Here is a 25,918-nt window from a genome sequence, read left to right as displayed (position 1 = left end):
CGGTATTGTAGGGTTTTTAACACCTTGCATACCAATATTTCTTACCTTTAATTATGGCCCTATACACCAACTTCCGTAGTTTAATTTTGATGTAGTGGATTTTTTAATAGATTCCATTTTAATATCGCCTTATAGCATCCTACCATTGTCATGGCGCTCTTTGCCCTGGTCGGCCTTGCGCCATAAAACCCTAAACCATCATCATCAGATGTCCTTTCCCTCCCATTAAGCGAAGTGTTGATAAGTAGTGTAGTTTTCTTAAACTACGAATTGCAATACAAGATTAATATATCGACTTGCGATTGCTTCAGTTACTCCTGAAGTACTTCCTCCTGCATGCAGTTGAGACACGAGCAAAAATTCTACAAAAGCAGTGGCTTTCAGTGGTATTGTTGGGAATTGAGAGTTAGGCAATTCTACAATAATTGGGCTCCTAATGGTGATCTGCCACCATGTATGACTACAAATAACTCGGACAATAAGACATGTAATATGTTGCTTGAGAAGCTTTTAGACGACAGTATCGAGAAACTGTCTTTGAAAAAACAGCAAGGTCTTTATTTCAAAGTACTTCAGTGGCCCAAACATTCAATTTGTTTCCTGTTATAGATTAATGCATGAAGCTTTAGCAAGCTCCCACAGAATGAAAGTAGTCTTTTGGTGGTGGCTTGTCACGTGGGAAGCACACACATAGGTCTTTGTCATCAACAGGAAAAGGCCAGGGCAACCAGTTCTCGCCACATCCTCCATATCCATGTTCTAGGTCGCACTGAAAATCCCAAAAATAGCAGTCAGTGCAAATCTACATTGTGATGTAGCACATCTGCGGAATAGAAATTCGATCTGGACTAATGCTCTTGAATGAATGCACATGCGAATCGTATGCACGTAATTATGACACCAATGTTGCCTCCTAACAATACAAAAAAAACATTACAAATTTGGTATTAAGGGTCGCACAAACATCACGTACAACCCCAAAACGATTCTTATGAACATCACTTCAGTGTGCTATACCTACATTGCGAATTCAATAATTTTACAACGTTGATATACATAAAAGCTGCAGCATAAGTTTGCTGTCTGGAATATTACATAAATGTAACCAAAATCGCAAACATACGGAATAAAAGGACAGTGTTTCTTATAAACTCCTGAGCTGGTATTCGCATATACAGAACCAGTATAACTTGCGCTTGCATTTAGAAAACGCTAGAATGGTGAGAGGTACACCAAATTCCCAAGTGACCAGCGTTTATACCAGCATTTATCGGACTCGCAAGGCCCTGCCATGAGGGCCGCAACATTATTTTGAAGTCGAAAGCGTTAAATTGGCTATTCATCCAGAAAACCAGCGTTGGTGATACAAGAAAAAGAGGCTCCATAACAATCATTGGAGCTCCTGGGGCGGCCATTGTAGCTGCGGTGTTGGCGCAGGCCGTGTGCCGCGAAACGTTTTGACGTCTCGGCTGCTCCCATCTCTAGCAGCACTGCAAAATCTAAGAGCGATGCGACAAACTGCGCGGTGCTGCCTTGAAGTGCAAGCCATACATTTTCCCAGACATCCCACAGCGCGCGTTTAAGCGAAAACATGAGGCATTTTGCATCGCCGTCACTAATAATAAACACAACAATCATCCGAATGTGCAAAAATAAAGTCTAAATCTGATGTCATTTTCCCAAACCTCTCAAATTACGGCCTCAGCTATTCGTCGCGGGCGTCTCACGCTGTTTCCCTTTTGTCTCACAACCCCAATAATAAACGCGCAGGATTAGATTCACCCTTCCCGCGTTCGGACTACTCGCACGCCTTTTGTTGTGGCTTTTTGTAACTGTCAGTTTTGGGGCCGGCCTCCAGCAGTAGCGCGATCTTTTTTTTTGCCTATGCGGTTTACAGCTTGTTGCAGGTGTGTGTTTTTATTTTCTAGCATCAATATCAGAACCACTACGATTTGAGATGCAAAGCAACTCTTGCTCTTGGCTCCGTCGTTTGTCGTCTTTCGCCCATTCATCCGTCGGCCCAGGAAGACACCTGCAACACTGCCGCTCCAGGAGCACTTTAAAAGTCGAAGCGTGCTCGTCTCGTGCGTGCCGGCCCAGGAAGACCCCGGCAACGCTGTCGCTCTAGCTTCTCATGGTCGGAGCTATGTCCTTCCCTTGTTGTGGCGCCATCCCCACCCCCACTGCGCATGCTCGGATCATCTCGGGCCGGCCCAGGAAGACACTTGTAACACTGTCGCTCCAGGAGCAATGAAAGAGGAAGACACCAGCGGGCGTTCAGCAAGCCGAGCATGCGCAGTGGGGGTGTGGATGGCGCAACAACGAGAACGGAGGGACATAGCCCCGTCGCATCTGATAAAATTACACTATCTTCCCGTCGGAGAACCCTGAGTAGAACTCGAAACAGCCATGGGCTCAACGCAATTTCCCATTTTGTAGTTCCGGTAAGTGAAAAGTGTGGTAGTTACCATGGAAACCAAACTGTATATGTAACGGTAGCTACGTACCTCAACCTAACGGAAACGACGAACTGAAATGTAATGGGCACTTCAATCGACCCCATGGCTGCTTTGCATACTACTCAGGGTTCCCCTGCCGAAAGATGGTGTAATTTTTTTTAATGGAAACATTGTAGTATCATTTACCTATTCATTTGTGTGGTCTCAATGAGACCTACTTCCTTTTTGGTAGTGTTTTGCCAGCATCTAAACGATAAAGGGAGGATAAGAACAAGATGAAAAGCTCCCCATAGTCGTTAACCTTCGCTTTATAGGGCGCCATGCTCGAGCAGCGGCGCAACGCGCAGATTTGAGACCGAAGCCAACCGAAAGCTTTAGGGTGTACAACAAAGCCACGTGCCCCGAGCTGACAGATTTTTAAGATGCACTGATAGCGCACGGGAAAGCAAGCAGTGTGAGACCTCTAGGTGGACGTTCGTGTTTTCGGAATTGTAGCTTATGGAACGTGCGTAGGCGCCTACAGGATTATTTTCAAGCAAAGCTCTGTATGCCCCAATTGTGCCGTAGTCTCTTGCACCAAAACGACTTGCAGTAAAGCACGCGCTAAGACCCTGGAAAGGAAATACGGAAATAGGCGTGGTGTGTTCTACGTTACTGTGGCAGGACCGTCGCCTCTGGGGTTCTTCACTGCCGCTGTTTTTCATAGGGACCAGCAAGTCGGTAGGCTCTCCTGCCGGGCTTCTAACTACATGCAAGTCGAGGCGATTGCCATAGCGCTCGCGGACTCGGACCCAAAGTCAAGGACAATAATCACGGGCTCCCGCCGAGCCAGTGAAAGCTATTTAGCGGGCCCGGTACCGCTCTTGGCCTACAGAAATTTAAAACGAATGGTGCCGTTTGTAGACCCCACACCTAAAGAAATTGTGTTGTCTCCGGGGCATCAGGTTCTGAGGGATAACAAAGCCGCGCACGCGTCTGCCCGAGCGCTTACCCAGTGGGCGCCGCTCACCCATGCTCTGCCGGCTGCGATGATTGGGAAACCACTTCTGCGGTTTAAGGAAACCGTCTAACATTACTGCGATAACCGCCGGCTTTACCCAGCCCCTGCAAAGGGTCTGAGAGAGAGAGAGAGAGAAAACATTTTAATGAGCTCAAATGTGCGAGTGGAACCCTAGTCCGGGAATCCATGCGTTGCCCTCGCCGTCTTGGCCCGTGTCACCAGGAGAGTCTGGTCCTCCTGTTGAAAGCTGGTCTTACCATCCAAGCCTTGTCTTACCATCTGGACAGCTGGTCTTACCATACAACAGTGTCTCCCACAGCTAAGGAAAGGAACAGGTGGAGAGGCGTGGTAGGGCTGGGTTGTGAGCGCATTCCACAATTATATGCTGGAGGGTACCTAGCTGTGGACAAAACTTGCACAGCGTGGTGGACTGTGTGGGAAATAAATACATTCATTCGAACCGGGTGAACGTACGTGCCTGCTTGTAATTGTGGGAGTGTTATTTCCTGAGTTTTGCTGAGTAATGGGTGAGGGCACGGGAATTTTCGTCTGGTGGTCCGTTAAAATTGAGTAATTTTCTGATAGGTGAGAAGTGGCGTCGGAGCTGCGGTGACCTCTGGGGCTCGGTGGGCCAGTTCGCGTGCCGGTTGGTGGGCGAAGTTGTTGCCCGTTACAGAGGCATGGGCAGGTCGGTGAGATGGACGGTATCGCTGAAGTAACCGCAGGGTCGTTGGTGCAATCCTCCCTGAAAGGAAACTGCGGCAGGCTGCTGGATGAGGGCTAAGGCAATGGCGAGTTCTTCGGCATCACGTTGGAATGTCGTACGGATGGATGCGCATAAAGTTAAATGGCTTCTGGTTGTTGTCGCGGCGACTATGGTTTGGTTGTCAGCGTAGATCGCCGCATCGGTGTAGGACACGTCAGAGCGATTGCCATATAAGCGTTCGTGGGCTTGGCTGCGGGCGGTCCTCGAAAAGCAAAGGGGAGGTTGTGGTGGGTCATAGAAAGAGATGAAGAATTTTTTTAGTCGAAAACAAAGTGGTGAAAAAATGCCCGCCAGGTGGGATCCGAACCCACGACCTCCAGAATACCCGAGTAGTTCGACCCCGACCCCGAGTAGCCCGAGTGGCGCTGGCTACCACCCCCAAGTGCAGGAAACAAAAATACCTTAACATAAATACCCGAAAAAGTGCTAGGGAAACAGCCCCGCGGGTAGGGTAGTGCTTATAGCACCAGACCGGTATTGTGGAGGTCGTGGGCTCGGATCCCACCCGGCGGGCATTTTTTCACCACTTTCTTTTCGACTCAAAAAATTCTTCATCTCTTTCTATGACCCACACAACCTCCCCTTTGCTTTCCGAGGTTTTCTTGACTTCCAACCCTTATTTTCTGTCTATATATATACATATATATATATATATATATATATATATATATATATATATATATATATATATATATATATATATATATATATATAGAGAGAGAGAGAGAGAGAGAGATAGAGAGAGAGAGAGAGAGAACTTGCTTCCCTGAGGAAAGCAAGTTCTTTTTGCTGAAACATAGGCCACAATCGTGCTTTTACCTTGTTCGAAGTTTTTCTTCCCTTGTGTTCTCTACCATCTTCAAAGTTTTACTACTCCCTATATATATATATATATATATATATATATATATATATATATATATATATATATATATATATCAATGTTGCAGTCGTCATTGCCAGTGCTATTCGGCTTTTTTCGAAATATTTAATAGGGCCGAATGACGTGTGCTTGTCACGTTGCTTTGATTCATTGATAAATAAGCGAAAATATAAGTCGAGAAAAAATCCGCCGTTTTCCGGGAGCGGGACTCGAACCCACATCTCCGCATAACCGGTGCGGTGCGTTAACCAATTACGCTATCCCGCAGCGGCTTCTCTCTCGACTTTAAAGCGGGGGTTTATATTTACAAGAGCTCTGAGGCCGGTCAACTAGCGCCGCCCCTCGACTACCGCGGGAGACGTAGAACGTCTTCTTTCCCAGCGGCCGCCACGTAGAACGTGGTCGGAGGTCGGGGTTAGCAATTGGCATATCCGAACTGCTGGAGCCAGTGCCTCGTAATGCATGTAGCAGAACAGAGAGATACGGGACGAGGGACTCGGTAAAGATACATATCAATGTTGCAGTCGTCATTGCCAGTGCTATTCGGCTTTTTTCGAAATATTTAATAGGGCCGAATGACGTGTGCTTGTCACGTTGCTTTGATTCATTGATAAATAAGCGAAAATATAAGTCGAGAAAAAATCCGCCGTTTTCCGGGAGCGGGACTCGAACCCACATCTCCGCATAACCGGTGCGGTGCGTTAACCAATTACGCTATCCCGCAGCGGCTTCTCTCTCGACTTTAAAGCGGGGGTTTATATTTACAAGAGCTCTGAGGCCGGTCAACTAGCGCCGCCCCTCGACTACCGCGGGAGACGTAGAACGTCTTCTTTCCCAGCGGCCGCCACGTAGAACGTGGTCGGAGGTCGGGGTTAGCAATTGGCATATCCGAACTGCTGGAGCCAGTGCCTCGTAATGCATGTAGCAGAACAGAGAGATACGGGACGAGGGACTCGGTAAAGATACATATCAATGTTGCAGTCGTCATTGCCAGTGCTATTCGGCTTTTTTCGAAATATTTAATAGGGCCGAATGACGTGTGCTTGTCACGTTGCTTTGATTCATTGATAAATAAGCGAAAATATAAGTCGAGAAAAAATCCGCCGTTTTCCGGGAGCGGGACTCGAACCCACATCTCCGCATAACCGGTGCGGTGCGTTAACCAATTACGCTATCCCGCAGCGGCTTCTCTCTCGACTTTAAAGCGGGGGTTTATATTTACAAGAGCTCTGAGGCCGGTCAACTAGCGCCGCCCCTCGACTACCGCGGGAGACGTAGAACGTCTTCTTTCCCAGCGGCCGCCACGTAGAACGTGGTCGGAGGTCGGGGTTAGCAATTGGCATATCCGAACTGCTGGAGCCAGTGCCTCGTAATGCATGTAGCAGAACAGAGAGATACGGGACGAGGGACTCGGTAAAGATACATATCAATGTTGCAGTCGTCATTGCCAGTGCTATTCGGCTTTTTTCGAAATATTTAATAGGGCCGAATGACGTGTGCTTGTCACGTTGCTTTGATTCATTGATAAATAAGCGAAAATATAAGTCGAGAAAAAATCCGCCGTTTTCCGGGAGCGGGACTCGAACCCACATCTCCGCATAACCGGTGCGGTGCGTTAACCAATTACGCTATCCCGCAGCGGCTTCTCTCTCGACTTTAAAGCGGGGGTTTATATTTACAAGAGCTCTGAGGCCGGTCAACTAGCGCCGCCCCTCGACTACCGCGGGAGACGTAGAACGACTGCAACATTGATATGTATCTTTACCGAGTCCCTCGTCCCGTATCTCTCTGTTCTGCTACATGCATTACGAGGCACAGGCTCCAGCAGTTCGGATATGCCAATTGCTAACCCCGACCTCCGACCACGTTCTACGTGGGACGTTCTACGTCTCCCGCGGTAGTCGAGGGGCGGCGCTAGTTGACCGGCCTCAGAGCTCTTGTAAATATAAACCCCCGCTTTAAAGTCGAGAGAGAAGCCGCTGCGGGATAGCGTAATTGGTTAACGCACCGCACCGGTTATGCGGAGATGTGGGTTCGAGTCCCGCTCCCGGAAAACGGCGGATTTTTTCTCGACTTATATTTTCGCTTATTTATCAATGAATCAAAGCAACGTGACAAGCACACGTCATTCGGCCCTATTAAATATTTCGAAAAAAGCCGAATAGCACTGGCAATGACGACTGCAACATTGATATGTATCTTTACCGAGTCCCTCGTCCCGTATCTCTCTGTTCTGCTACATGCATTACGAGGCACTGGCTCCAGCAGTTCGGATATGCCAATTGCTAACCCCGACCTCCGACCACGTTCTACGTGGCGGCCGCTGGGAAAGAAGACGTTCTACATCTCCCGCGGTAGTCGAGGGGCGGCGCTAGTTGACCGGCCTCAGAGCTCTTGTAAATATAAACCCCCGCTTTAAAGTCGAGAGAGAAGCCGCTGCGGGATAGCGTAATTGGTTAACGCACCGCACCGGTTATGCGGAGATGTGGGTTCGAGTCCCGCTCCCGGAAAACGGCGGATTTTTTCTCGACTTATATTTTCGCTTATTTATCAATGAATCAAAGCAACGTGACAAGCACACGTCATTCGGCCCTATTAAATATTTCGAAAAAAGCCGAATAGCACTGGCAATGACGACTGCAACATTGATATGTATCTTTACCGAGTCCCTCGTCCCGTATCTCTCTGTTCTGCTACATGCATTACGAGGCACTGGCTCCAGCAGTTCGGATATGCCAATTGCTAACCCCGACCTCCGACCACGTTCTACGTGGCGGCCGCTGGGAAAGAAGACGTTCTACGTCTCCCGCGGTAGTCGAGGGGCGGCGCTAGTTGACCGGCCTCAGAGCTCTTGTAAATATAAACCCCCGCTTTAAAGTCGAGAGAGAAGCCGCTGCGGGATAGCGTAATTGGTTAACGCACCGCACCGGTTATGCGGAGATGTGGGTTCGAGTCCCGCTCCCGGAAAACGGCGGATTTTTTCTCGACTTATATTTTCGCTTATTTATCAATGAATCAAAGCAACGTGACAAGCACACGTCATTCGGCCCTATTAAATATTTCGAAAAAAGCCGAATAGCACTGGCAATGACGACTGCAACATTGATATGTATCTTTACCGAGTCCCTCGTCCCGTATCTCTCTGTTCTGCTACATGCATTACGAGGCACTGGCTCCAGCAGTTCGGATATGCCAATTGCTAACCCCGACCTCCGACCACGTTCTACGTGGCGGCCGCTGGGAAAGAAGACGTTCTACGTCTCCCGCGGTAGTCGAGGGGCGGCGCTAGTTGACCGGCCTCAGAGCTCTTGTAAATATAAACCCCCGCTTTAAAGTCGAGAGAGAAGCCGCTGCGGGATAGCGTAATTGGTTAACGCACCGCACCGGTTATGCGGAGATGTGGGTTCGAGTCCCGCTCCCGGAAAACGGCGGATTTTTTCTCGACTTATATTTTCGCTTATTTATCAATGAATCAAAGCAACGTGACAAGCACACGTCATTCGGCCCTATTAAATATTTCGAAAAAAGCCGAATAGCACTGGCAATGACGACTGCAACATTGATATGTATCTTTACCGAGTCCCTCGTCCCGTATCTCTCTGTTCTGCTACATGCATTACGAGGCACTGGCTCCAGCAGTTCGGATATGCCAATTGCTAACCCCGACCTCCGACCACGTTCTACGTGGCGGCCGCTGGGAAAGAAGACGTTCTACGTCTCCCGCGGTAGTCGAGGGGCGGCGCTAGTTGACCGGCCTCAGAGCTCTTGTAAATATAAACCCCCGCTTTAAAGTCGAGAGAGAAGCCGCTGCGGGATAGCGTAATTGGTTAACGCACCGCACCGGTTATGCGGAGATGTGGGTTCGAGTCCCGCTCCCGGAAAACGGCGGATTTTTTCTCGACTTATATTTTCGCTTATTTATCAATGAATCAAAGCAACGTGACAAGCACACGTCATTCGGCCCTATTAAATATTTCGAAAAAAGCCGAATAGCACTGGCAATGACGACTGCAACATTGATATGTATCTTTACCGAGTCCCTCGTCCCGTATCTCTCTGTTCTGCTACATGCATTACGAGGCACTGGCTCCAGCAGTTCGGATATGCCAATTGCTAACCCCGACCTCCGACCACGTTCTACGTGGCGGCCGCTGGGAAAGAAGACGTGCTACGTCTCCCGCGGTAGTCGAGGGGCGGTGCTAGTTGACCGGCCTCAGAGCTCTTGTAAATATAAACCCCCGCTTTAAAGTCGAGAGAGAAGCCGCTGCGGGATAGCGTAATTGGTTAACGCACCGCACCGGTTATGCGGAGATGTGGGTTCGAGTCCCGCTCCCGGAAAACGGCGGATTTTTTCTCGACTTATATTTTCGCTTATTTATCAATGAATCAAAGCAACGTGACAAGCACACGTCATTCGGCCCTATTAAATATTTCGAAAAAAGCCGAATAGCACTGGCAATGACGACTGCAACATTGATATGTATCTTTACCGAGTCCCTCGTCCCGTATCTCTCTGTTCTGCTACATGCATTACGAGGCACTGGCTCCAGCAGTTCGGATATGCCAATTGCTAACCCCGACCTCCGACCACGTTCTACGTGGCGGCCGCTGGGAAAGAAGACGTTCTACGTCTCCCGCGGTAGTCGAGGGGCGGCGCTAGTTGACCGGCCTCAGAGCTCTTGTAAATATAAACCCCCGCTTTAAAGTCGAGAGAGAAGCCGCTGCGGGATAGCGTAATTGGTTAACCACCGCACCGGTTATGCGGAGATGTGGGTTCGAGTCCCGCTCCCGGAAAACGGCGGATTTTTTCTCGACTTATATTTTCGCTTATTTATCAATGAATCAAAGCAACGTGACAAGCACACGTCATTCGGCCCTATTAAATATTTCGAAAAAAGCCGAATAGCACTGGCAATGACGACTGCAACATTGATATGTATCTTTACCGAGTCCCTCGTCCCGTATCTCTCTGTTCTGCTACATGCATTACGAGGCACTGGCTCCAGCAGTTCGGATATGCCAATTGCTAACCCCGACCTCCGACCACGTTCTACGTGGCGGCCGCTGGGAAAGAAGACGTTCTACGTCTCCCGCGGTAGTCGAGGGGCGGCGCTAGTTGACCGGCCTCAGAGCTCTTGTAAATATAAACCCCCGCTTTAAAGTCGAGAGAGAAGCCGCTGCGGGATAGCGTAATTGGTTAACGCACCGCACCGGTTATGCGGAGATGTGGGTTCGAGTCCCGCTCCCGGAAAACGGCGGATTTTTTCTCGACTTATATTTTCGCTTATTTATCAATGAATCAAAGCAACGTGACAAGCACACGTCATTCGGCCCTATTAAATATTTCGAAAAAAGCCGAATAGCACTGGCAATGACGACTGCAACATTGATATGTATCTTTACCGAGTCCCTCGTCCCGTATCTCTCTGTTCTGCTACATGCATTACGAGGCACTGGCTCCAGCAGTTCGGATATGCCAATTGCTAACCCCGACCTCCGACCACGTTCTACGTGGCGGCCGCTGGGAAAGAAGACGTTCTACGTCTCCCGCGGTAGTCGAGGGGCGGCGCTAGTTGACCGGCCTCAGAGCTCTTGTAAATATAAACCCCCGCTTTAAAGTCGAGAGAGAAGCCGCTGCGGGATAGCGTAATTGGTTAACGCACCGCACCGGTTATGCGGAGATGTGGGTTCGAGTCCCGCTCCCGGAAAACGGCGGATTTTTTCTCGACTTATATTTTCGCTTATTTATCAATGAATCAAAGCAACGTGACAAGCACACGTCATTCGGCCCTATTAAATATTTCGAAAAAAGCCGAATAGCACTGGCAATGACGACTGCAACATTGATATGTATCTTTACCGAGTCCCTCGTCCCGTATCTCTCTGTTCTGCTACATGCATTACGAGGCACTGGCTCCAGCAGTTCGGATATGCCAATTGCTAACCCCGACCTCCGACCACGTTCTACGTGGCGGCCGCTGGGAAAGAAGACGTTCTACGTCTCCCGCGGTAGTCGAGGGGCGGCGCTAGTTGACCGGCCTCAGAGCTCTTGTAAATATAAACCCCCGCTTTAAAGTCGAGAGAGAAGCCGCTGCGGGATAGCGTAATTGGTTAACGCACCGCACCGGTTATGCGGAGATGTGGGTTCGAGTCCCGCTCCCGGAAAACGGCGGATTTTTTCTCGACTTATATTTTCGCTTATTTATCAATGAATCAAAGCAACGTGACAAGCACACGTCATTCGGCCCTATTAAATATTTCGAAAAAAGCCGAATAGCACTGGCAATGACGACTGCAACATTGATATGTATCTTTACCGAGTCCCTCGTCCCGTATCTCTCTGTTCTGCTACATGCATTACGAGGCACTGGCTCCAGCAGTTCGGATATGCCAATGACTAACCCCGACCTCCGACCACGTTCTACGTGGCGGCCGCTGGGAAAGAAGACGTTCTACGTCTCCCGCGGTAGTCGAGGGGCGGCGCTAGTTGACCGGCCTCAGAGCTCTTGTAAATATAAACCCCCGCTTTAAAGTCGAGAGAGAAGCCGCTGCGGGATAGCGTAATTGGTTAACGCACCGCACCGGTTATGCGGAGATGTGGGTTCGAGTCCCGCTCCCGGAAAACGGCGGATTTTTTCTCGACTTATATTTTCGCTTATTTATCAATGAATCAAAGCAACGTGACAAGCACACGTCATTCGGCCCTATTAAATATTTCGAAAAAAGCCGAATAGCACTGGCAATGACGACTGCAACATTGATATATATATATATATATATATATATATATTGTACTGGATATAGTTGTTCCCGACACGCCGACATACCTTGCGCTTAGTGTGCGCCAATCTCCAGTGTGCAACCGACTGGCGGAGGAAGGGCTGCTATGTGCCGCATGATGATGGCAGGCGCAAGGCGCTGGCCGAGAGAAGAAGAGGAACGGTCAGCATCGCGAGTGGCTCGCTCTAAGAGAATGCACCGAGACATCGGTCTGCGCTGCCTTGCCCGTCTCTGGTCTCTGCCTCTTTCCAAGCGTCTTGCTGGTCCCCAGCTATAATCCCCCTTATAGTGCCATCCTGGAGCCATCCTGGCGACTTAAGGGGACTAAACGACGAGGGGATCGTCATCATCATCATCATCATCATCACCAGCCTATCTACGCCCACTGCAGGGCAAAGGCCTCTCCCATTATTCTTTAATTACCTCGGTCCTGTGCCAACTGTGACCAATTTATCCCCGCAAACTTCTTGATCTCATCTGCCCATCTAACTTTCTGCCGCCCCCTGCAACGCTCGCCTTCCCTTGGGATCCACTCTGTTACCCTTAATGACGAGCGGTTATATTGCCTTCGCATTACATGCCCTGCCCACGTCCATTTCTTCTTCTTAATTTCTACTAATATATCTTTAACACCAGTTTGCTCCCTGACCCACTCCACTCTCTTATTGTCCCTTAATGTTACACCTATCATTTTCCGCTCCATTGCCCCCTGAGTCGTTCTCAATTTAAGTTGAACCCTCTTAGTGAGCCTCCAGGTTTCTGCCCCTTAGGTGAGTACCGGTAAGATGCAGCCTGTCATATACTTTCTTCTTCAGCGACAATGGCAGACTGCTATTCATTATCTTAGAATGTCTGCTATATGCACCCCACCCCATTCTGATCCTTCTAATTATATCTGCCTCATGGTTGGGATCTGGGGTCACAACTTGGCCTAAGTAGATATATTCGCTTACCACTTCCACTGCCTCACCACCTATCTCAAACTGCTGTGCTGTCCCGAGGTGATTGATCTTTACTTTAGTTTTCTGCATATTAATTTTCAGGCCCACGCTTCTACTCTGTTCGCCCAGTGCGGAAAGCATGCTTTGCATTTCGTCCCCCGAGTTACTTAGCAAGGCAACGTCATCAGCAAATCTGAGGTTACTGAGGTATTCTCGTAACCATATGGCAAGTTGGGCGAGTTGGTGCTGATTCATATCGACAACAGGCGCGGAAAGACGTAGACTAAGAAAGAAATCGCGTCGTCCTGTGTATTTCGTTCTTAGTCTATGTCTTTCCGCGCCTGTTGTCGATATGAGGTATTCTCCCTTAACGCTTACTCCCACCTGTTCCCAATCGAACGTTCTGAATACTTCTTGTAAGCATGCTGTGAATAACATTGGAGAGATTGTGTCTCCTTGTCTTACACCCTTCCTTATAGGTATTTTACTGCTCTCCCTATGGAGGATGATGGTAGCTGTAGACCCATTGTAGATATCCTCTAGTATTCTTACATATTGCTCATCTACCCCCTGGTTCCGTAATGCCTGAATGACTGCTAGGGTTTCGACTGAGTCAAATGCTTTCTCATAATCTATGAAGGCTATATATAGGGGTTCAGTATACTCAGCGCACTTCCCTATCACGTGATTGATCGTGTGAATATGGTCCATTGTTGAATAACCTTTACGGAACCCTGCTTGTTCTTTAGGTTGACTGAAATCTAAGGTTGCAGAGATTCGGTTAGCGATTACCTTGGTAAATACCTTGTAGACGACTGACAGTAAGCTGATCCACCTGTAATTTTTCAAGTCCTTCATGTCGCCTTTCTTATGAATTAGGATGATGTTCGCGTTCTTCCAAGATTCCGGTACCATTGCGGTCATTAGGCATTGCGTATACAGGTTTGCCAGTTTTTCAAGTACAACTTCGCCGCAATCCTTCAAGAGGTCTGCTGTTATCTGATCCTCAGCACGTGCTTTGCCCCCTTTCATTTCTTTCAAAGCCTTCCTTACTTTGAGGGGATCGTAGTAGTGCTTTAAACGTTCTTTGTGCACTATTTCACGACCTCGACGGCGAAGGTCTTAGGTGGGAGTCACGCGCTTGATAAGGTAGTTAACGGGCGATGTTTTATCGAGAATCCTATATGGGCCGTGGTATTTAGCAAGGAATTTCGCCGAAAGACCAGGAGTGGGGCATTGCACACGAAGCCACGCAAGGGATCCAGGTTCAAACGTTGGTGCAGCGGCGGAGCTGTCGCGTCAAGACTTCTGGCGTCCTTGGTCTTCTGATGTGAACTTGCGAGCGAGCTGTCGACATTGCTCAGCATACCTCGCCATCTCGGAAACTGGGGCACATTCAGAGGCGTCGGGGCGATAGGGCAAAATAGTGTCGATCAAGCAAGATAGCTCACGTCCATACAGAAGAAAAAACGGTGAAAAGCTTGTGGTCGCTTGCGTGGCGGTGTTATATGCGTGCGTGACCAACGGTAGCACGATGTCCCAATTTGAGTGGTCGGACGAAATGTAAATGGAAAGCATATCTCCAAGGGTGCGGTTGAACCTTTCAGTAAGGCCATTTGTCTGCGGGTGTTATGAAGTCGTGGTTCTGTGGACAATTTGACATTGCTGTAGCAGCGCCTCCACGACGTCGGAGAGAAATACTTGGCGGCGGTAACTAAGCAGCTCTCGGGAAGCACCGTGTCTTAAGACGAAACGCCAGGGTGGCTGTTTCGGCGTATCGAGTCAGGTGATCCACCGCGACAATGATCCAACGGTTGCCTGATGTAATGCTCGGAAGGGGTCCGTAGAGGTGAATTCCAACCCGATCGAAAGGCCGTTCCGGGCATGGTAGCGGCCGCAGCTCTCCAGTGGGGTGCCGTGAAGGGGTCTTGCGACGCTGGCAGTCAGTGCAGGAACGAACGTACTTCACGACGAACGTGTACATGCCTCGCCAGTAGTAGCGTAGGCGTAGGCTCTGATATGTCTTAAGTGTTCCAGCATGGCCACACTGGGCGTCGGCATGAAACAATGCGCATATATGTGAGCGCAGGTGACACGGTATCACCAGCAACCATTTGCGGCATTCTGCGGAATAGTTGCGCCGGTATAGGAGCTCCTCTCGAATGGCGAAATGCGCTGCTTGGCGCCGTATTGTGCGGGATGTGGAAGACTTTGTGGGGTTTCCAAGGAAGTCTAGTAGTGAGGCTATCCAAGGGTCCTTGCGCTGCTCCGTAGCCATGTCATCAATTTGTAGCGACGACACGACACCAGCGCTGACGTCGTGGCTTCCGGTGGCAATGGCGAACGAGAAAGGGCGTCTGCGTCGGTGTGTTTTCTTCCTGAGCGGTAAACAACACGAACGTCGTACTCCTGGAGCCGAAGGGACCAGAGGGCTAGACATCCGGAAGGGTCCTTCAATGATGCCAACCAGCATAAAGCATGGTGGTCCGTGACTACTTCGAATGGGCGGCCATAGAGGTAGGGTCGGAATTTACCAATCGCCCAAACGATTGCAAGGCACTCTTTTTCTGTGACGGAGTAGTTGTACTCCGCTTTTGTCAGAGCGCAACTTGCGTACGCCACGACATGCTCGTCAAAACCAGCCTTGCGTTGAGCCAGGACAGCGCCGAGACCGGTACCACTGGCGTCCGTGTGAAGTTCAGTGGGCGCGGTAGGATCAAAATGGCGCAATATCGGCGGCGACGTCAGCAGCCTTCGTAAGGTCTCGAACGCTCTCTCGGAAGCAGTTGACCAGTTTAAAACTTCTTTGGCGTCACCAATCAGCTGCGTCAACGGTGCGATGATAGACGCGAAGTTCCGGACAAACCGCCGAAAGTAGGAGCAAAGCGCAATGAAGCTTCGAAGCTCCTTCATTGTGCTCGGTTTAGGGAACTCGCGGACCGCACGCACCTTGGCTGTGTCTGGTAGGATGCCGTCTTTAGATACCACATGACCTAATATAGTAAGTCTGCGGGCAGCAAAACGGCATTTCTTGAAGTTCATTTGCAGGCCAGCCGAAGTAGGGCACGTAAGGACTTGGTCAAGCCTCTGGAGGTGGGTCATAAAGTCCGGTGAAAACACGACAATGTCGTCCAAATAGCATAAACAGATACGCCACTTCAGCCCACGCAAAACATTGTCCATTATTCACTCGAATGTCGCTGGCGCATTACACAGACCAAAGGGCATGACGTTGAATTCATGGAGCCCATCCGGTTTCACAAACGCCATTTTCTGTCTGTCAGCCTCAGCCATAGGTACTTGCCAGTAACACGAGCGCAAATCTAATGAAGAAAAGAACTCGGCACCCTGCAAGCAGTCTAGCGCGTCATCTATTCGAGGCAGTGGATAGACGTCCTTTCGTGTAATCTTATTTAATCGGCGATAGTCGACGCAAAACCTAATAGACCCATCCTTCTTGGTGACTAGCACGACTGGAGAGGCCCAGGGACTCGTGGAGGGGCCAATAACGTCCCGGTTCAGCATATCGCTACATGCTCCTCGATAACGCGGCGTTCGTTGGGTGATACACGGTACGGTTGCTGGCGCAGTGGTGCATGGTTGCCGGTGTCAATCGAATTGCAGACAGTTGACGTGCGCCCCAGGGATGTTTGCTGGGAGTCGAATGATGTACGGAATCGTTGTAGAAGAGCCAGGAGCTGGTATTTTTGCTCCTGGGTGAGGTCGGCGTCGATGGAGGGCAGAAAAGCTGCCGGATTAAAAGTGACGTCGGGGCTCAGGGCGTCGAGATGGGCCGGAGCGGACTCGTTCGGGGTGTCGACGACAAGATGTGGCGGAACAACTTCGACGCATCCAAGACATTCGCCACGAAGCACTCGGGACGGGCAAGGTGACGGGTTATTAATCGACATCATGCTCGAACCACATCTCATTTCCAGGACAGCGAACGGCAGGAGAAGTTTGGTGCACGACAAAAATAGACGAAAGGGCGTGAAGACAAGGGTGGCGTCTGGGGCATCGGGTGACAGCACAGGTACAATGACAGAAGAGAATGGGGGAATGGTGGCATCTTCAGCAACAACCAATTTCACGCTGCTAGTCTCTGCGGTACTAGTACTGGGTGAAAACAGTTCAACTTCTGCGCGGAAGCAATCGATGATAGCGTGGTTATGTGACAAAAAATCCCACCCGAGGAGAACGCCGTGAGAACATGCACGAAGGACGACCAGTTCAACTATGTGAGGGATGGCTTGAATGGTAATGCGAGCGGTGCACATGGCTAGCGCTTGAATGGGCTGTGCGTTGGCAGTGCGAAGAGTAAATCCCGAAAGCCGCGTCATCACATTACGAATTTTGCGGCAAAAAGTCTCTCGAATCACAGATACGGCGGCTCCAGTGTCAATAAGCGCGAGTGCAGGGTTACCATCCACATTCACATAAATCACGTTTGAAGGCGAAATATGAGGACTTCGAACGTTCGACGGTTGCGCAGCTCGTGCCTCAGGAACTGCGGCTACTAGTTTCCCTCGGCTGCAGGGTTGCCTCCGGGGCGCATCGGAGAAATAGAACGGCGGCGTGGTGAAGGCGAACGGCGTCCTGTAAAGGGGAAGCCATCTGGGGAATTTGAGTTTGGCGTTGATCCGGAAGGAGCGGAAACGGAGTGCAACTGAGGTGCAAATGCGGACCCCCGAAGAACGTCACTCGTAGGAGGAGGTCGGCGCCGGCAGAAATGTGCGACATGTCCGGGAACGTTACAAGCAAAACAAATGGGCCAATTATCGGACGTGCGCCACGGGTTGGGGCCCTGAGCTGCCGCTCGAGGATATGGGAGCACCCGCTGGCTCGTGATGTACTGCAACGGCTGAAATGTGGCTGGTGGCGGTTGGGCACAAACCCCAGCATATGTGTAAGGCCCTGCCGCGGGTGAGGCGAAGAGCGCGGCCACAGCGGAAGGAATCGGTGCTGCCGTCGGTGAAAAAAAAGGCGCGACCATGGGTACGGTTGGGGGCGCGGCCATGGGCGAGTCGAGGAAGGCAGTAACAGGCGGGACCAGGTGCGGAGTCGAGGGCGTAGGCTGGCGGTCTGACGGCAGCGCCTCGGCGACTCGGTCGCGAATTACGCGGCGCACCGACGTAGGCAACGGGCATGAAGGCGTGGATGACAACGGCTGAAGGTTGAGTTGACGCGCAACCTCCTCGCGCACGAATTGCTCAATGTGAGGAAGAAGCGGGGCAAGATCAGATGAGATTGCAAGCGCTGAAAGTGAGGCCCAATGCGGTTCGTCATTCGGGGAGCACTAGCGGGTAGAAAGGCGCTGCTTCCTGAGCTCGTCGTAGCTAAGACACCATTTCATAACGTCTCCAACCGACTGTGGGTCCTTGCTGAGCAACATCTGGAACGCGCCGTCCTCTATGCCTTTTAAGACGTGCTTGATCTTCTCGGACTCGGGCATAGCAAGATTTACGCGCCTACAGAGTTCGACGACGTCCTCAATGTAGCTCGTGTACGTTTCGTCGGCAAGCTGTGTGCGCCCACGTAAGCTCTGTTCAGCCTTAAGCTTGCGGACCGCCGGGCGACCGAACACTTCCAAGAGACTCGTTTTGAAGGCAGACCAAGTTGTCATGTCGGCATCGTTGTTTGGAAACCACCGCTCGGCTATTTGAGTAAGGCTAAAGCCGACGTTAGCACGCTTCATCGGGTCATCCCAGCGGTTGTGGGCACTCACTCTTTCGAAGTACGAGAGCCAGTCTTCTGCGTCGCGGTCGTCGGTGCCGGAGAACTTGGCAGGGTCGCAGTGAGGAAGAGATCCGGAGCACATGATGGGCTCATGTTGCGGAGGCGCCATGTCGTGACCGATGTTTTGGGATAGTGGTTGTATTATGCGCTTGCTCCGTAGTTCCAGGCATGAGAGGCGTAGGTGGACTGCACCTCCACCACACTGTAAGGGGGATTATAGCTGGGGACGCTTGGAAAGAGGCAGAGACCAGAGACGGGCAAGGCAGCGCAGACCTATGTCTGGGTGCGTTCTCTTAGAGCGAGCCACTCGCGATGCTGACTGTACCTCTCCTTCTCTCGCCCACTGCCTTGCGCCTGCCATCATCATGCGGAACATAGCAGCCCTTCCTCCGCCACATACCCCGTCGGTTGCACAGTGGAGATTGGCGCACACTAAGCGCAAGGTATGTCGGCGTATCGAAGACAACTATCTCTGTGTTATTTTCTGTGTTATTTCTGTGTTATTTTCAACGAGCCCCTCATTTCCTATTCTGATTCGCTATATATATATATATATATATATATATATATATATCTATATGTATATATATCAAAGTTGCAGTCCTTATTGCCAGTGCTGTTTGGCGTTTTAACAGTGTTTTATAGTGCCGAATGAGGTATGATTGCCTTTTTTTATGCAGGAAAAAAACGGCGCATTTTTTCTCGACTTGAATTTTCTATTATTTATTCCTGCATAAAAAAAAGGCAATCATACCTCATTCGGCACTATAAAACACTGTTAAAACGCCAAACAGCACTGGCAATAAGGACTGCAACTTTGATATGTGTCCTTACGGAATCCCTCGTCCCGTACGTCTCTGTTCTACAAAATGCATTACGAGGGTTCTGGCTTCAGCAGTCTGAAATGCCTTTGGCTATCCCCCACTTCCGACCACGTCTTACGTGCGGCCGCTGGGAAAAGACGTTCTACGTCTTCCCGCGGTGGTCGAGGGGCGGCGCTAGTTGACCGGGCTCTGAGCAATCGTAAATACAAAACCCCGTGGTATAGTCGAGAGGGGAGTCGCCGCGGAACTAGCTCAATGGCAGAGCACCGCACGCGTTATCCGGAGGTCGTGGGTTCGTTTCCCGCTTCCGGAAAAAAACGGCGCATTTTTTCTCGACTTGAATTTTCGATTATTTATTCCTGCATAAAATAAAAGGCAATCATACCTCATTCGGCAACCTTAGATTTCAGTCAACCTAAAGAACAAGGAGGGTTCCGTAAAGGTTATTCAACAATGGACCATATTCACACGATCAATCAGGTGATAGAGAAGTGCGCTGAGTATACTGAACCCCTATATATAGCCTTCATAGATTATGAGAAAGCATTTGACTCGGTCGAAACCCTAGCAGTCATTCAGGCATTACGGAACCAGGGGGTAGATGAGCATTATGTAGGAATTCTAGAGGATATCTATAATGGGTCTACAGCTACCATCATCCTCCATAAGGAGAGCAGTAAAATACCTATAAGGAAAGGTGTCAGACAAGGAGACACAATCTCTCCAATGTTATTCACAGCATGCTTAGAAGAAGTATTCAGAACGTTGGATTGGGAACAGGTGGGAGTAAGGGTTAATGGAGAATACCTCAGTAACCTCAGATTTGCTGATGAGGTTGCCTTGCTAAGTAACTCGGGGGACGAATTGCAGAGCATGCTTTCCGCACTTGGCGAACAAAGTAGAACCGTGGGCCTGAAAATTATTATGCAGAAAACTAAAGTAATGATCAATAACCTCGGGACAGCACAGCAGTTTGAGATACATGGCGAGGCAGTGGAAGTGGTAAGCGAATATATATACTTAGGCCAAGGTGTCACCCCAGATCCCAACCATGAGGCAGAGATAATTAGAAGGATCAGAATGGGGTGGGGTGCGTATGGCAGACATTATCAGATAATGAATAGCAGCCTGCCATTGTCGTTGAAAAAGAAAGTGTATGACAGCTGCATCTTACCGGTACTCACCTACGGGGCAGAAACATGGAGGCTCACTAAGAGGGTTCAACTTAAATTGAGAACGACTCAGCGGGCAATGGAGCGGAAAATGATAGGTGTAACATTAAGGGACAAGAAGAGAGCGGAGTGGGTCAGGGAGCAAACTGGTGTTAAAGACTTATTAGTAGAAATTAAGAAGAAGAAATGGACTTGGGCAGAGCATGTAATGCGAAGGCAAGATAACCGCTGGTCATTAAGGGTAACAGAGTGGATCCCTAGAGAAGGCAAGCGCTGCAGGGGGCGGCAGAAAGTTAGATGGGCAGATGAGATCAAGAAGTTTGCGGGGATAAATTGGTCACAGTTGGCACAGGACCGAGGTAATTGGAGAATAATGGGAGAGGCCTTTGCCCTGCAGTGGGCGTAGACAGGCTGGTGATGATGATGATGATGACCTCATTCGGCACTATAAAACACTGTTAAAACGCCAAACAGCACTGGCAATAAGGACTGCAACTTTGATTTGTGTCCTTACGGAATCCCTCGTCCCGTACGTCTCTGTTCTACAAAATATATATATATATATGTATATATATATATATATATATATATATATATATATATATATATATATATATATATATGTATATATATATGTATATATATATGTATATATATATATATATAAAGACACGTATGAAAACGATGCCTGAACTGACGTTTGGGTCCGGTCTTCGTCAGAGTAAACTTCGGTAATTGAGCGGGCGGAATATATAGGCACGAAATGATAAAGGCTGTCGACTAGTCTTGCCACTTTGCAGATACAAATTAACTCACACACACAAAAAAGAAAAAGAAGTAGAGAAAAGAAAAGAGAAGAAGAGCACAGGTGTTGTTTGTACACGTGTGAATTAACATGAAGTTTTCAAATACAGAACTTGTATGGAATATCGGATCGGGTCAAGGGGGATCAACACCTACCCTTTTGAAACAAAATGTTAACGTTCGGGGATTGAAGCTTAGCACTTTATACGCAAATACTTCAGGAGCGGTATAGAGATATAAAAAAGCAAAGATGCCATCGTTACTGGAAACACTTCATATCGACTCCGTAAGCGCAATCAAATAAATAGGTAAAGCCACATTAAAATTGGTGACTCTGCTTCTACGGTTTCAATAGGGATAATACAATGACGCCGGCATATCAGGGCAAGAGGCACGTTAGCTTTCATACACTGTAATTGATACCGCGTTTAACTGTATTAAATTTGTGAATTAAAAATTGCGCCAACCTCCCCGCGAGGGGAACCCTGTGTAGATGAGACGCATGGTGGGGTTCACTTGGTGTTTCCGTTGGATTGATTCTGAAATCGCGTAAAACGTGTCGGAAACGGATGTGATTATTATGTTTTATGAATATTATTATGATTTATTGGCCAATCTTGGTCAATCTCTCTAAGTGGTATGGTTGGGGCTTCGCTGTCTTAACGACCTTTACTGCATCATTGTTGCTGTAAGTTGGAGGTTGTTTTCTTTTATTGCAAGTGTTATTCATCGCCCCATCATGCGTTGTATCCGTAGCTTTTTGACGTAGTTTGAATGAATCAAGTATATAAGGCGCCTTCGTAGCAGGTCATTCCGTGTTGGTTTTGTGGCGCAGTGGGAAGAGCACCATGTACCTCGCGTTCCGCCCACAGGGTCGTGGGATCAAAACCGGGCGCATTAACTATTATTTTTTTTTTATAGTAGGGGGAGGGGTGCGGACGAGAGAGGGGCATCGGAGAGGAAAGGGGGTCAGCGGCGGAGAGCGCGGCGCGCGCAGCGAGGAGAATGGGGGAGAGGCGGACGACAACGACGCCGACGCTGCATGAACAAGGCGAGTGAATGAGATGCAGTCGCATTTAAAAAAGACCCACGTACATCCCTTTCGTGATGCGAACGGAAACGTGATTCCCGTATAGTGGCCTAATTTTTTCGAAAGATTGACCGGGAATATTTACATGCTTAGATAAAGGAAGCCCAGGAGAGGAACGTGCATGCGCCCGGTGATTATTAAAGCGGAGCCTGAAAGACGTCTCTCTTTGGCCGATATACTGGTGTGCGCAGGCTGAGCGTTCTAGGTGGTATACTACATTCTACGTATCGCAATTAAAATCGCCTTTATTTGTAAGCAAAAATCCGAAGCTGTGCTGTTTACTGGTAGTGACGTGGTAATATGAGCCTACACATTGCAACGAGGTTTTTGGCAAGGAGAGCCTCCATGCGGAGGTGGCGATGCGATCGTGGAAGAGGTTAGCATGTCTCGTAGGTTTTTTGAACGGTGATAGACTGCACGCAGTGGCTCTTAAAAATTCTTCTCAGTCGCTGGCTTTGCATAGGGATATTATGATGCTTCTTTAAAACAAGCTCCGACTTTCGGCGCCGACGCAGAGTGGGTGAGTACGAGATTACGTTGTGAATAAGCCGATGGGTTATTCTGCGGTTCGAGAAGCGTTTTGCGGTCCAGAGAATCCGCGCGCTTCAGAGCATCGTCAAATAATTCTTTAATAAATGCGACGCATCTCTTGCTCGCGGGTATGTGCCTCTCAGCGTCGCGGCGTTGTCCGCACGCTGACTGCACATGCGCAACTCTCATCCGTTTTTCTCTCCGACAGCTGTGGGCAACACGCTCATTCCGTCTCCTTATCATAACAACATTTGCGCGTGTGCGCTTCACTGTTCTGGGAGCGCGCATGTGTGCGCATGTGGGCGACTCTCCCTCCGACTCCTCTCCTTTCAAAAGCAGGAATATAAGCGGGGGAGCGCACGGCACCGGATCAGTCCAGCGTTCGCTCTCGCACTTGACTTGACTTTGCTTGACGATACCTCCGTGGAAGATTTTCCGTAGAAGACGGGATGGAAGCGACAGTCCCGTCAGCGAGTGGACTGACGCAATCCAATACCAGCGTCAGTCCAAACGCTCCCTCCTGATGCGTCGCATCACATCAGGGCTGCCTCAAGGGAAGATGGGCCTAATTTTTTGTAGTTTTGCTTTGTTAGAGATTGCCGGAGTTTGCTGCTGTTATCAACAAAATCTGTTGGCTCAGAGCGTATTCTTTTGAAACGAAGAACTTGGCTGTATGGTATGCTAGTTTTATTGTGTTTTACATGGTAGCTTTCAAAGTGCAGATACTGATGCCTGTCAGTGGGCCTTCTATAGAGCTTTGTCATTAACTAGGGACACGGTTACGTCGAGAAAATCTATTGTAGATGCTGAGATATTGTGCGAGAAGTTAATAGACGTGTTTGCATTAATAAAATCAGCGATAAAGGAATAAATCTCAGATTCCGCATCTTGCCAAATTACGAAGATATCATCAATACAACACTTGTAGATAAATATTTCAAGGGAGCGGTAAGCAAGACATTTGTCTTGTAGGACACCCATTAAGATATTTGCTAATTAGGGCCTATTCTTGTGCCCATAGACGTTCCACTTACCTGAAGGTAGTGGTCATCGGAAAATTGAAAACAGTTTAGTTCAAGTATTATTTTAGCATAGTTGCTAGCGCGAAACTGTCAATGGACTTGTCATCATCTCAGCGTTCATATAAGTGAAGAACAGCCTTTATACCGTCTGCGTGCGGGATGTTAGTGTGAAGTGGCGCCACATCAAGATTTACTAGAAGCGAACCATGGGGAATGTTAAGATCGGCTATATCAAATAGGAAGTGATTCGTGTCTTTAATGAAAGACGCCAGAGTAGGAGGTATTCTGTTAATGAGGATATCAACAAAGCGCGAGAGATTCTCTGTCACAGTGCCTATTCCAGAAATAATGGGACGCCGCGGGTTCTCTTTTTATGGATTTTGGGTAACAGAGAAAAACTACCAGCAACAGGGCTGAGTGGGAGGAGCGACTTAGCAAGATGGGAAGTTATATTCCCTGTCTCTAAGAGGCTCTTAAGAGTATTTTCGATTGTGGCTTTGAATTCTGGCGTTGGGTTGTAATCAAGGTGCCTGTAGAAAGAATTATCAGCAAGTTGTCTGTGTGCTTCATTGACATAGTCACTTGTATTCGTTATAACAATGGCACCTCCCTTATGGGCAGGCCTAATGTTAATATCACACCGCTCTCTCAGTTTATCAATAGCTGCAGTTTCATTACTAGAAAGATTTCTGCGTAAAGATCTGCGGCCTCGATAGCTTTCGATAACATCCTGCTGTACTGCTTTAATATAAATATCAAGGAACTTATCTCGTTGGGTGGGTGGGGTCTGATGTTTGCAGGACCGGAGTAACGAAGGTTAATGATTTGACGCGGGACGGACGTGAAAAAAATTCTTGCAGGCCCATACTATGTGCAAGTAATTTAAATCTTTGAGTAATTGGAACTCGTTATAACAGCCAGTGGCCGGGCAAAAACTTAACCAGCGCCACAAGACACTAGTTTCTCGGTAGGATAAATCTACACTTCACAAGTTGACAATGTTTCCGCTGGATAGGCAATTAGGTTTTGCTCTTGAATCAGGTTTACGACCAATCGGGGCAAATTCGGGGGGGGGGGTACTCAATATTTAAGGGCGATATACCATCGCGCGATACCTTTATTGCCACAGTTTTATTGATTTCGTGGAATTTCTTCTGCCTATATGTTTCAAACGCGTCGCATTCGAATGACGTTTGGGCATTAGCACGTCGTACTTGGTTCTCTTTATTAAGCAAGTCTTTACTGGTTGATTGGTAGTGATTAATACGAACAGCTGCTACTCTGAGAGAAGTAACCTTTAGTATCTGCTCCCACCTAGATGAGTTGTTAGCGGACATTTGGGAAGTGGCGGGATTTACGTAAATTGTTAAACCTTTCTGAACTACACCATTATCTATGTACGTTTTGAGAGTTGAGGCATCATTTCTTAACGAGTGCGCTTCTCAATAACCTTCCGTATTCGTAAAAAATGGCTAGATACGACTGAAGACAAAGTGTTACCAGGATGTGGCGCGGCTAGTTACTTCGATGCTGCGGCTTTGGCGCCGTCCGTACGAAGATTGTAGCGTGCAGCAGGCTTAGTAGGGCTTGACGGGTGGCTTGCCGAAGAAGTCGATGGCCCCTCCTGTATAGGCCTTCCTGAAGGCTGGCGGGCTAGTGGCTGGCTGTTGGAGGTCAAGGGGTGCTCCTTTGCCGAAGGTTTGATTACTGGGCGCTGGTTATTTGAAGGCCTTTTACTTGAAAAAGGTCCGACCCGAGGCACTTGACTCGCAGGTAGCAGGTTCGGGGATGACGGGCCTCTGGGCGCACGCTTGGACAAGGGCACAACGGATGAGGCCTCCGCTACCGTGGGAAACAATTCCGGGTTTAGCAGGAAGCACGTCTCACCTGCAGGAGAACACCAAGCTAAG

The 25,918-nt window shown here is 48.9% G+C and overlaps 1 long non-coding RNA gene across 1 annotated transcript in view; it reads right to left on the bottom strand.

Annotated features, from left to right (window-relative positions):
- Positions 1 to 532: 532 nt before the first annotated feature.
- The window catches only part of LOC144164965 (uncharacterized), a 63,356-nt gene continuing 37,970 nt past the window's right edge, over positions 533 to 25,918 (bottom strand). The window contains exon 3 of the long non-coding RNA XR_013321278.1: positions 533 to 769. This is a non-coding gene — a long non-coding RNA (uncharacterized LOC144164965). The remainder of the gene's footprint in view (positions 770 to 25,918) is intronic.

Source organism: Haemaphysalis longicornis, unplaced genomic scaffold (assembly GCF_048455015.1).
Source record: "Haemaphysalis longicornis isolate Haplotype H1 unplaced genomic scaffold, Haemaphysalis longicornis Haplotype H1 scaffold_14, whole genome shotgun sequence".
Classification (NCBI taxonomy): domain Eukaryota; kingdom Metazoa; phylum Arthropoda; class Arachnida; order Ixodida; family Ixodidae; genus Haemaphysalis; species Haemaphysalis longicornis.
Note: the sequence above shows the minus strand (reverse complement) of the source record. Positions and strands in the feature narration are given on the sequence as shown.